Below are 12,714 nucleotides of genomic sequence, written 5' to 3'. Positions count from 1 at the left end.
GAAGAGGCACTGAAATGATTTTTATAAACATGTTCAAAATAATCACAAAACACTAAGAAAAACTATTTATAATGTAATAAATGTCCATTTACTAATGTTGTTTTGAGGTAGATAATCATCCTTGGAAAGTACAAAGACTGAAAACAAATTAAAAAAATATATAATTATCACTTATAGCTACCAAAGCTCATTAGTGGAGACCCTGGCTTTTCTTTTTTTTTTTTTTAAAGCAATTTAGGGGTTAGAATTGCAATGCAGTATATTAAGCTGCTGGTGTAAGTCCACACTTCCGTACTTCAGACCCAGCTCTCTGCCTGAGAAGGGAGTATAAGATGGCTCGGGCACTTGAGCCCCTGCCAACCACAAAGGTGACCAGGATGGTGTTACTTGTTCTAGTTTCAGCCTGGCCTAGACTTCATTGCTGGGACCATATAGGGAATGAACAGCAGATGAAACATGTCTGTCACTCAGTCACCTACTCTCTGTGTCATTTTTTTTTTAAAGATTTATTTTTATTATTTTTCTTTATTGGAAAAGCGGATATACAGAGAGGAGAGACAGAGAGGAAGATTTTCCATCCGATGATTCACTCCCCAAGTGAGCGCAACGGGTCGATACTATGCCGATCCGAAGCCAGGAGCCTCTTCCGGGTCTGCCACGCGGGTGCAGGTTCCCAAAGCTTTGGGCCGTCCTCGACTGCTTTCCCAGGCCACAGGCAGGGAGCTGGAAGGGAAGCGGGGCTGCCGGGATTAGAACCGGCGCCCGTATGGGATCCCGGGCGTGCAAGGCGAGGACCTTTAACCACTTGTGCCACCGCGCCGGACCCTCTCTGTGTCATTTTAATAAATGAATCTTTAAAATATATAATAGGGGAAATTTAATTAGACTCTCATACCTGGGTAAATCAGGTAAGTACATGAATTATTTCTTTTTCTTTTAGATCTTCCAAATCTGCTGATTCATTCTGCAGTGGCTGCAATGGCTGGAGCAGATCCAATCTAGAGCCAGGAGACAATAGTTTCTTGAGCATCTCCCACGTGGGTGCAAGGTTCCAGGGCATTGGGCTGTCCTCCACTGCTTTTCCAAGCCACAAGCAGGGAGCTGGATGGTAAGTGGTGCTGTCAGGATTAGAACCAGAGCCCATATGGGATCCCAGCACTTGCAGGGCAAAGACTTGAGTCAACAAGGTTAATGCACCAGGCCCCAGAAATTGTTTTTAAGATATTTTGAATGGGTAACATATATCAGTATTAGCATATGAATTTTTTTAAATTTTACTTCTTTTTATTATTATCATTTTATGATACAGTTCCATAGGTCCTGGGATTTCCCTTATCCCCTCCCCAACTCCCTCCCCACTCACTATGTTCCCCTACATTACCATTATAGTATAATTTTTCATACACAATCTTATGTCCATCATTGTGGGCATGGACAATGGCAGAAAGTCCAGCATCCCATTGTCAAGATATAGTAAACAATTTCATTGGTAATTCATCTTTAGTCTGGAAGTAGAGGTGCATACTGCATTGTATCCTCACATCTGGATATGTTAGTCTCCATTACACAGTTACTATATACCCCCTTAAATGAAAAGACACAATGCATAATCAACAACAGGAAGAAAAATAGAAATTTACAAGGCCATGAAGTTAAATAACATGCTACTAAATATGACAGTCTCCACTTCACAGTTACTATACATCCCCTTAAATGAAAAGCCACAAAACAAAATCAACAACAGGCAGGAAAAAGAAATTACCAACACCATGAAGTTAAGTAACATGCTACTGGATGACTAATGTGTTGCTGAAGAAATGAAAAAGAAAACCAGGAACCTTCTTGAAGAAAATGATGCTACTGTATGATCACTGAAAAACCGAATCAGAAGAGTGTTTTGAAGAGATGAGACTAACAAAAAAAAAATCAAAATCCATGAGATACAGTTTCCGCTGATCTTTGTTGGTGAGATATGTCTCCTGTAGGCAACAAATAAATGGGTTTTGTTTTTAATTCAGTCTACTAATCTATGACATTTGATTGATGAGTTTAACTCACATTCAGGGTTAATACAAAAAGCGATAACTTGGTTCTGTCATTTTAGCAATGGGTTGTTCATTGATTTAGTCTTCTGTTGTTATTTTACTGGGATGTTCTTCACATTTGCCCTTGGTTTTGGTGGGTATTATTCCTTTTGTCTGTCAAGAGAACATTTTTAAGTATCATTTGTAGGGTAAGTTTGGAAGAGTCATACTCTTTTAACTTTTCTTTACTGTGGAATTTTTTTTTTCATTTTCAAAGAAAAGGGAAAGTTTTGCTGGGTACATTATCTTGGGCCGACAATTTTCTGCTTTTAGAATCTGGAATATGTCACTCCATTCTCTTTTCGCCTGTAGAGTTTCCTGTGAGAGGTCTCCTGTGAGTTTAGTTGGCATTCCTTTACATGTGAGTTGATTTTTTTCCACATGCACATTTAAGAATCTTTTCCTTATGTTAAATTGAAGAGAGCTTATCATGTGTGGTGGTGAAGATCACTTTTGGTAAAACCTACTGGGAGTTCTGTGCCCCTCCTGGAGATTGTTACCTAACTCTTTCTCTAGATTAGGGAAATTTTCCCTTATTATTTCATTAAAAATACATTTGTAAACCTAGCTTCTTTCTGTGCACGTTCTGGGACTCCCATAACTCTTATATTTGTGCTTTTAATGGTGTATTTCAAATCTGGAATACCTTTTTTTTGGCCTGATCCAGCTCTGCTCCCAGATTTTTGTTTGTTTCCCCCTGATGACAGAAAATATCTTCCAATTCTGAGATATTTTGTTCTGCCTCCTTCATTCTATTTTGGAGATTCTCCACTGTACTTTTAATTTGCTCCACTGTATTCTTCATTTCTGATATATCAGCTTTCATTGGATTCTTTTCTTGTGTGATATGTTCCTTAAATTCTCGAACCCTTATATTACATGCTTGTTGCTGTTGATAAGAAGCTTTACAACAAGTGTTTTGAATTCTGTATCATCCCCCATTTTCTCCATATCTTCCTTAATGAACTCTTAGGTTAGCAAAGAGTTTTTGCTCCTTTGCAGGGGAGTTTTCAGTATATTTATTGTGCCTTTGTCTCTTCTTTTGCTCTTGGTCATTGTACTTCTGGTTAGCAGAGTCTTCTCATTGGGTTGGGTTTCTAAGCTGTGTCACCCACAGGTCTACAGTTCAATTTTACTTATTGCAGTTGGTACATGGCTGTTTGTTTGCAGTCACCTGTGCCACTCCCTCCAGCGAGTTCCAGTTCTGGATTCTTATGTTAGATTTCCACCATGGTCTCTGTAGCCCCCAGTTCCTGGGTCACCAGTCTCCACCTTCTGTGATACCATGCTGAAGCTGCACCATTGTTTGTACAAACTTTCTCCCATTTTCAGTTGGAGTAGGTCCCAGGATTAGGGAGACACCAGGTGTCCTATATAGCTAATTTGTTGGTGGTGTTGATCTTGCCAGAAGCTGTTGGCCATTAGGTTTGAGAAAGACATGGACCTATTTTGACCCATACAATGCCATAGTCGGTATTATTTTCCTGCAGGACCAGTGCAATCCATTGAACTCACTGAGTTTTCAAGAGCTCAGTTCATGCACAGCTCACTGTTGTCCCTGATGTCTTAAATTCTTTGCTACACTGTAAGAAATGGTGCCTCATGTGCCACTACTAGAGTCCTTGGTTTGCTGGCCATCAGGTATGAGGGCTACTCGGAACTGTCTTGGATGGAACTTGTAGGATACCACGTCGTTGCAGTTCACTGAGCCAGAAATGAGTTCATTCCCAGCTCCGTGCAGGCACAGTCCTGCCCCATTGCTCTTGCCTCCTATAACAAAATGGTGACTGATATGGCTTTAGGGGTGGACTGGGATGTGAAATTCAGTGTATTCCTGCATCACCGGTCTGGGACCTGCTGCTGTCTTTGCTCCTGGTCAAATCAAAGAAACCAGCAGGATGGGCAGTTCTTTGGGTTTACCTCTGGAACTCTTGACAAACATCCTTTCCCACCTTGTTGCTTGTGGAGTTCTGGCTGCTGGTAGATTTCAGATCACCATTTGCTGAATGCTACTGGAATAGTAGTCACTGCAATGCCACACCATTGTGTCCAGGGCTTTCCTGTGTCTGTCAGTCTCCAGGTACCCCATTTCTGTTATTCCATCCTGTTCTATTTATTGGAATTTGCCATCTCTGTTTCACAATGGCTAGTATTTCTCTGTTTAAACCTATCCTTACCGTATTCTGCCATCTTGATTCTCCAGCACACAGATTTATTATACCTCCTGAATATCTTCCAGGGCTAGAGCTATGGTTTAGCCAGCTAATAGTCTACCTGCAACCCCAGCATCCCACATGGGTGCCAGTTGGTGTCCTGGCTGCTCTACTTCTCATCCAGCTCTCCACTCATTGCCTGGAAAAGTATTGAAGGATGACACAAATATTTGTGGCCCTAAATCCAAATGGCAGACCAGGAGGAGACTTCTGGCTCCTGGTTTCAGATCAGCTCAACTCCAGCAGTTGTGGCCATTTGTGTAATGGAAACCAGCTTATGGGAGCTCCCTCTCTCTGTCTCTCCTATTCTCTGGAGATCTGCCTCTCAAATATAAAGAAATCTTTTCTGAAAAAAGAAAATGTTTTTGTACATAGTGGGAGCCTGGACGTGAATTTTACAGCTTGAAATATCTTCTGATGCACAAAGGGAGCCTTAGCAAGGAGAGAAAAGTGACATTTTCTGTGTTCAGATTACAGTTTATGGTATAACAGACTTTTGATGTTACATTAAGTAAATCAAGCTTTATAGTTTGTGGCATATAAAACCTGATAAAAATTACATACAACAACAATATCAATAAATTTTTGACAGATTATTGATATTCTAACATTCAGTTTAATTATCCAAGGAAAAATAATTTCTGCTCTTCTTTTGTTGTATATCCTTATTTGAATTTATTTATTCGTGGTCTATAATTGTTTGGATGCCTTTTGAGTCTGATTTGAAGCTGAGACAAAAGTTAATTCATGGCAGTTAAAAAATGTATAAGAACTAGCAATGACATTTCTGGACAGAGCACCATCAAAAACTGTGACTCGATCTGCTACATAGGTGGCCATGATGCAAACATGTCCCAAACCAAGGCCTTCTTTGCATGGAGTATGAAATGCCTGACAACACAGGCTACTGGCTGTCTTTGCCTTGAATCCAAATATACAGATGGCTCATCAATGAAATAGCCATCAACCAATTTTCCTAAAGAGCTAGTGCTGCTCACTGCGATTCACCCTGGAAAATGTCTGTACCTATTGATCAATGATGTTTTCAAGTTGCAGATGCTTTATTACATGAGTCACGAATTGGAAATCACCCCTTATCTTCTCATGTAATTATCAGTGAACACTTGCAGTTGATTTGGGAATGATTCTATGCAGTTTGCAAGTGACATTTAGAACTGGAACTTCTGCTTCATCAAGTTGCAGCCTTCCAGCAAGCATCCAGATAAATGTCACTTTGCCTGTTCCGTTTCCCCCATCATCACCATGATTTCAGATTGTTGTAAACTCTCCAACTACAATTACGAACTCAACCTCACCCATCTTTTTATTCATCCTTGGATAATTATAAATATGTATCCTTGTAATTTTTTAGTTTTCTCTTTCAGACACTTTAAAAACAAGCAGTGCAACTCTGAATCTCAAGTTCTCTGTTTAATATCCCCAATCAAGAAAATGTTGATACCTTCTCTAACACTGAAAGGCCAATGGCAACATGACAAACACTTGGCATTACCTGGTAAACAGCAGATGAAGTCATGGACATACTATAACACATTTAGATCACATTTTACCACGAGAGAATAGCTATCTGAAGTTATTAAAATGTATAGAGAAATAACAGTCTTCTGGATAATGTGACTAACTAACAAATATACTTTCACTCAGTTATGAGGATTGGGGTGAAATATCAAAATGTACACATCTCTGCCTCTTGCCTGTGTCTTCACAATGTCTACCCATTGTCCACCTTTGTGCATCCTCAAATCTTGTTTTTTTAAAGCATAAATGTGTAAGTTCTTAGTCTTTGAAAAAATTACTCAAGGGAAATACATAGCATTTGTTATGAAAGTGATAAGGGTGAAGAATATGGTAATAAGGCCTCTTATTATAACTTTGATATCAAGTGTTTGAGCAAGAACCAGCTTTGAAAAATTATGTTTTTGATTTTATTTGTTTGAAGGCAGAATAACAGAAAGAGATCTCCCATCTGCTTGTTCATGCCCTCATATGACTACAAGGGCCAAGGCTGCACCAAGATAAAGTTAGGGACCCAGAATTCCATCCAGATCTCCCACAAGTCTAGTAAGGACCCAAACCCTTCAACCATCTTCCACTTCTTTCCCAGTCACATCAGCAGAGCACTGACCAGAAACCAAGCTTCCAGAAATTGAACCAGTGCTCATATGGGATACCAGTGGCACAGGCAGCCAATTAATCTGCAATACCACAACACTAGCCTTTTTCCCTTTCTTGTCAGCATAGAACATTCCTTCATTTCATTTAGCCTATTTACTTAATTTAATTCTTCTCATTCACCTTTCTCATCATGTGAATAATAATCTAGATGTTTTAGAGTGCCTCTGTGGGAAAACACTTTTTTTCATTTTAGATTACCTATTTTAAATTACATTATAGGCAACAGTTTGATGCTTCACTAAATAAAGAATTCAACAACTAAAAAGGACACCATTCTTCAAGAATACAGGCAAGTGCTATGAACAATAAAATTAAAAATATGTCTGTTTCACCCATATATGGTGAATTTTAAGATAGTCATAGATCATGAAAACTGTAGTACCATATGGTTCTTATTTTGTTTGGCAAAGGTTTAAAACAGGGGTGAGTACTGCATTGTAGCAGTTAAAATAGCCTCTGGCAGCTCTGGCTTCCCATGTAGGCACCAGTTCGAGTCCTGGCTGTTCTACTTTGGATTTAGCAACCTGTTAATATGTCTGGAAAAATAGTAGAGGATGGCCCATGTGTTTGGGCCCCTGCATGCCTAGGGAGACCTAGTTGAGGCTCCTATCTCCTGGTTTTAGACTATCACAGTTCCGGCCATAGGGGTTATTTGGGGAGTAGGCCAGTGGGTAGAGGGTCCCTCTCTCTTTCTCTCTATCACTTTCTATTTCTCCTTCTCTTAGTAACTCTACCTTTCAAACAAATAAATACATATTTTTAAAATAAAGTTTGAAAGAACACTTAATTTGTGGCAAAACTGACACACACAGGCATTTTTATTTTCCTTTTAGTTCCTGCATTTGATATCTTAATGCTGGTTTAGTCTTATAAGATAATTGGAATTGATTCGTTGGGATGACACTCTGCTGGCTCTACCTTCAGACCAGAGATGGTCTCCACAAGAAGCCGTTGAACTTATCTGAACAATAGGGTGCTGGACTCTGTGCTTGGTATATGCTTGCAATGAAAGAATCTCAACTGAACTTGAACTGTGGTTATGCAGCAAGGTGGAGGAATCCACCATGGGGGGAGGGTTGGGGGAGGGGAAATCCCAGTGCCTAAAAAACTGTGTCACATAATGCAATGTAATAAAAAATAAATAAATAAAATGAAATTTTAAAAAGGATAATTGGAATTATTATCTTTACAATTTTTAAAAGAATTTTTCAAAAATTGTTACTAGTGCTTTAGATGCTTGTTTGAGTCCATCCATGAAGCGATCAGGTCCTTGTTTTTATTTTTATAACATGTTCTTTTTATTACTGCTTTAACCCCTTCAATGTGATTGATCTGTTTATGTTTTCCATTGATTCATGAACCAGTCTTGGTAGGCTGCATAGGCCTAGGAATTTATCCATTATCTCTGAGATCATCCAATCTGTCTAGTACATAGTATCCTTTGTATTTAGGTGCTATCAATTATAGCGTCTGTTTTCATGAGCTCTATTTATTTGATTCCTTTTTCCTCATAGCTATTATAGATAAAGTTTGGCAAAATTTATCTTTTGAAATGCTGACTCTGAGTTTTGTCAGTCTTCTGTCACTTTTCTAAGCTTTCATTTATTTGGCTTTGATGTTTATCATTTCCTTCCTTCTGCTAACTTCATTATGCTTATTCTTGCTTTTTTTTATTCCTATGGGTGTGATGTTAGACTCTTTATTAAGATCCTATACTCTCTGGTATAGACGCCTCTTGCTCTAACCTTCCCTCTTGGGAACATCGTTGTTGTATCCAATACATTTTGTTATGATGCATTTCCATTTTAATTTTTCTCAAGACCTATGCTTAGTTTCCACTTTAATTTTGTCATGAATTTATTCTATATATCCATTGTATATACAAAAAAAGAAAATTGGAGCAGAAATGAATGTAATTAAAAACAGGAAACAGAAAACAATTGTAATATGTTTTTGAGAAGATTTTAAAAATCAATACACTTCTAGAAAGACTAAGAAAAAAGAGGAAAGGCTTGAGTTAGTAATATCAAAATTTTAGCGGAGGATACACCGCTATATGGATTTCGTGGACATTAAAAGGTACCAAAAGGGACCTAGTGCAGTAGTCTAGGGACTTAAGTTCTCACCTTGCATGCACTGGGATCCCACATGTGTGCCAGTTTGTTTTCTAGCTGCTCTACTTTCCATTCAACTCCCTACCTTTCTCTGGGAGAGCAGTGGAGGATGGCCCAAAGCCTTGGATCCATGCACCCACATGGGAGACCAGGAAGAAGCTCTTGGCTCCTTGCTTCGGATCAGCTTAGCTCTGGCTGTTATGGCCACTTGGGGAGTGAACCAGTGGATGGAAGATCTTTGTCTTGCCTTCTCTCTGTATATCTGACTCTCTAATAAAAATAAATAAAATCTTCAACAAAAAAGATAATAAAGGGCTGTAATGAATGACTCTGTATTTTCAAATTCAATAACACCGGATGAAATGGATCAATTCTTTGAATGAAACAGCCTGTCAAAATTCACACAGAGGAAATAGCCAATCGTAACTGACATAGCTGTTAAACAGCTTGAATCATAGTTCATCATCTTCCAAAACAAAAAGCACCAGCCCCAGATGGGCGAATTTACCAATTTTTAGGGGGGGAATTTTATCTCTCTATGATCCCTTTCAAAAGAAAGAAGCATGAGAAAAAGATCCCAAATCAATCTATAAAGCCAGCGATGCCCCAATACCCAAGCCAAATAATGACATTACAATTAAAAAAAAAAAACTACAATAGACTGTCTCTCTTGATCATCTCTCTGTCTCTCTTGTGTTTGGCAAACAAAAAAACAAAACATTAACCACAAAAAAAAAAAATCACACTGGAGACCTACAGACCTGTCTCTTGTTTTAAAGATTTATTTATTGGAATGTCAGATATACAGAGAGGAGGAGAGACAGAGAGGAAGATCCTCCGTCCGATGATTCACTCCCTAAGCGAGTGCAACAGCCGATGCTATGCCGATCCAAAGCCAGGATCCAGGAACTTCTTCCAGGTCTCCCACACAGGTGCAGGGTCCCAAAGCTTTGGGCCGTCCTCCACTGCTTTCCCAGGCCACAAGCAGGGAGCTGGATGGGAAGTGGAGTTGCCGGGACCAGAACCGGCGCCCATATGGGATCCCGGTATGTTCAAGGCGAGGAGCCTAGCCGCTAGACCACGTCGCTGGGCCCCTGTCTCTTGTTTTAACAGTGTTTGACTGTCACAGGCCAGAGAAGTAAGATAAGGAGTATAAAACACTTAACAATATGACACATTGTCATGCTCCAATAAATGCAAGCTATTATGGTTTATTAATTAGAATGATTGTTAATAATAAGTAGAAGAGATAAAATACAAATCGGATTGTGCCAGATCCAAAAGCATCACCAGGTCCATGCCTTTCTTCCTTTCTTGATTCAGGCCTCACCTCTTAGAATCCGCTCAACAGTTCTGTTAAATGAAGATTCAAATGAGAGGACTGAGTCCCTGAGACACTGATCACACTGCTAAGAAGGAAGGGGAACATAATTTGATCTCCAGAACTCTCTGACACCAAGTTCTATGCTCCCTCCTGCTGAGGTCCACGCAGTGGGTATGGATGACATGGAGATGAAAAAACGACAGCTCCCCTGTTGGCAAAGCCACGAGGAGTTTCCAGCTGTACCGCAAGGCCTGGAAGACGTCTCTCCAACATCCTTGACTCAGTTTCCCCCCCCTTTGCATGGACACTCAACCACCCCATTAAAGAATTCTGCAGTCTATCAGGGCATTGTTGTTTGCCTCTGTGAGATGGCTTTTGCAATCAATGTGAGCTTGGGGGTTAGTGTTTCTGATAATGTCTTGGTGAGTGCGCTTTTAATAATTTGCACACAGGAGTACAATGAAGTCCATGTCTTTTCTGGGCATCTTATTGTGTGCCTAACTATTGCCCTGGAATCTGACCCAGACATGTAGCACGCCTTCTGGGAAATGGCTTGATAAATATCTTAAAAATTATTGAAATTGCTATGGTGATAAATACAGTTACTGTGACCTTAAAGGCTAGCCTGCCTTTTCAATTTCTTTGGAGCAGAGAAAATGTATCTGTTTCAGCCACTTTCATGATTTTTTGGCTGGAGGAATTAAAGGATATTTTTTATTACTATTATAGAAATATGCTTGTAATTATTGTTTGTTTATGGGGCTTTAAAGCCCATAGCTGTAGAGGGATTTAGTATTTAAAACATTTACCTTGGATCTTTATTTTTCTCTTATGATATATTTTTCTTTTTAAAAAATATTTATTTGTTTTTATTGGAAAGTCAGATATACAGAGAGGAGAGACAGAGAGGAAGACGTTCCGTCCATTGATTCACTCCCCAAGTGGCCACAAGAGCGGAAGCTGAACTCGATCTGAAGCCAGGAGCTTCTTCCAGGTCTCCCACGTGGGTGCAAAGTCCCAAGGCTTTGGGCCGTCCTCGACTGCTTTCTCGGGCCACAGGCAGGGAGCTGGATGGGAAGTGGGGTCGCCAGGACTAGAACTGGCACCCACGTGGCATCCAGTCACGTGCAAGGTGAAGACTTTAGCCTCTAGGATACTGCACCAGGCCCAGGATATAGTTTCCTTGTTAAGTTGTAGATAAGTTGTGAAAATAGAAATGTTTTTTCTTTTAAGATATTTCTCCCATTTAAATAATAGGTAAGTTGTAGAAAAGGGAATGTAGTAGGAATGTGTTACTGATTAGTAGGTAATTTGGCCTTGGAGTCCTGGCTGTCACCTACTGAAGAATGAATAATGGCTTGCTTTAAGAGAAATGATCATAGTACTTTTGCAGAATTATCTTTAAGAGCACCTGCTTAACCATGAAGTAAAAAAAGAAATAAAATAATCAGATATCTACGCATGCCTGCTTACTCTTGAAGTAAAAATAGAACAATGATATGGTTGTGCAGATGCTTGTGATGTGTCTGAGTACATAAAAAAAGACAGCTTCTTGAGCTGCTCATAGAGGGCACCCAGTGACTGTGTCCATGTCTCTTCCTCGCTGACTTCACATACCCTTCTCGAGCTCCAAACTCGCCTGGGGCTGGCCTCTGGCTCCCTCCATCCCATCAAGAGGGATACACTATACTTAGGGAAGGTTTGTAGGGGCATGTACTGGTCTCAAACATGTACTAGATAAGGAAACCCAAGGAAGGAGGAGAATCGGGCTTAATTAATTTCCTGGCCTGTGTTATGTGCTTTATATAAATGTTCTAACTTAATTTCTCCAAAACTCTTGTATGTTGTCTCCCTTTGATGGATCTTGAGCCTCTTTCCTTTTTCGTGTTTATTTAGTTTTATTGGAAAGTCAGATTTACAGAGAGAAGGAGATACAGAGAGAAAGATCCTCTGTCCGATGATTCACTCCCCCAGGTAGCCACAACAGCCTGAGCTAAGGCAATCCAAAGCCAGGAGCCAGGAGCTTATTCCTTGTCTCTCACTGAGGTGCAAGGTCCCAAGGCTTTAGGTCATCCTCTACTGCTTTCCCCGGCCACAGACAGGGAACTAGAAGGGAACTAGAAGGGAAGTAGAGCAGCCAGGATCAGAACCATCACACATATGGGATCCCAGTGCATGCAAGGTGAGGACTTTAGTCACTAGGCTACTGCGCTGGGCCCTTGAGTATTTATCTTAAGGTTCCAACTGAATGCGTTGGAATTTGAACCTTCTGTTGCCTGAATGTTCTTCATTGATATACATTAAAGCAAACTAACTCTTTTTATATTATATATTTTATTTCCAAAATTAACAGATTCAAAATCTGTTTCTCCCCCTAAGTTTGATTCAATAATCCCCCATGTACCCTCCCTCAAAGACAGCCAATGTTATTTTTCTTTACTATCTCTACAATGATAGTCTGTGTGTCCACAAAGTGAAATATATGTATGTATATATGTATGTCTGTGTAATACATATATTACACATGCATACACTAGCATAGTCAGGCTACTGTTGTGTTCTCAATTTTTTCCACTTACTATATTATTCTCAGTTCCATTTAGTGGTAGGCAGCCTCTGACATGACTGAATAACGCTTATCTACTGGCATCCAGAGTTGTGTTTAAGTCCCTTCTGGAGTGCATTTGGAGGGTGGTGTCTGGACCCAGTAATCTGTTTTTAATAAACACACCGGCAAAATCCATTTGGGGAGGATGTCACTTCTGAGTAGGCTGCTGAAAGCT

General features: G+C 39.8%; 1 pseudogene; it reads right to left on the bottom strand.

Moving 5' to 3' along the window:
* Nucleotides 1-4,913: 4,913 nt before the first annotated feature.
* Nucleotides 4,914-11,597, bottom strand: LOC121171772 (annotated as a pseudogene).
* Between the last annotated feature and the right edge of the window lie 1,117 nt (nt 11,598-12,714).

Source organism: Ochotona curzoniae, unplaced genomic scaffold, assembly GCF_017591425.1.
Source record: "Ochotona curzoniae isolate NIBS_2020 unplaced genomic scaffold, NIBS_Ocur_1.0 contig_1274, whole genome shotgun sequence".
Lineage (NCBI taxonomy): Eukaryota > Metazoa > Chordata > Mammalia > Lagomorpha > Ochotonidae > Ochotona > Ochotona curzoniae.
The sequence above is the reverse complement of the archived record's forward strand: the minus strand, read 5'-3'. Positions and strand labels throughout refer to the sequence as shown.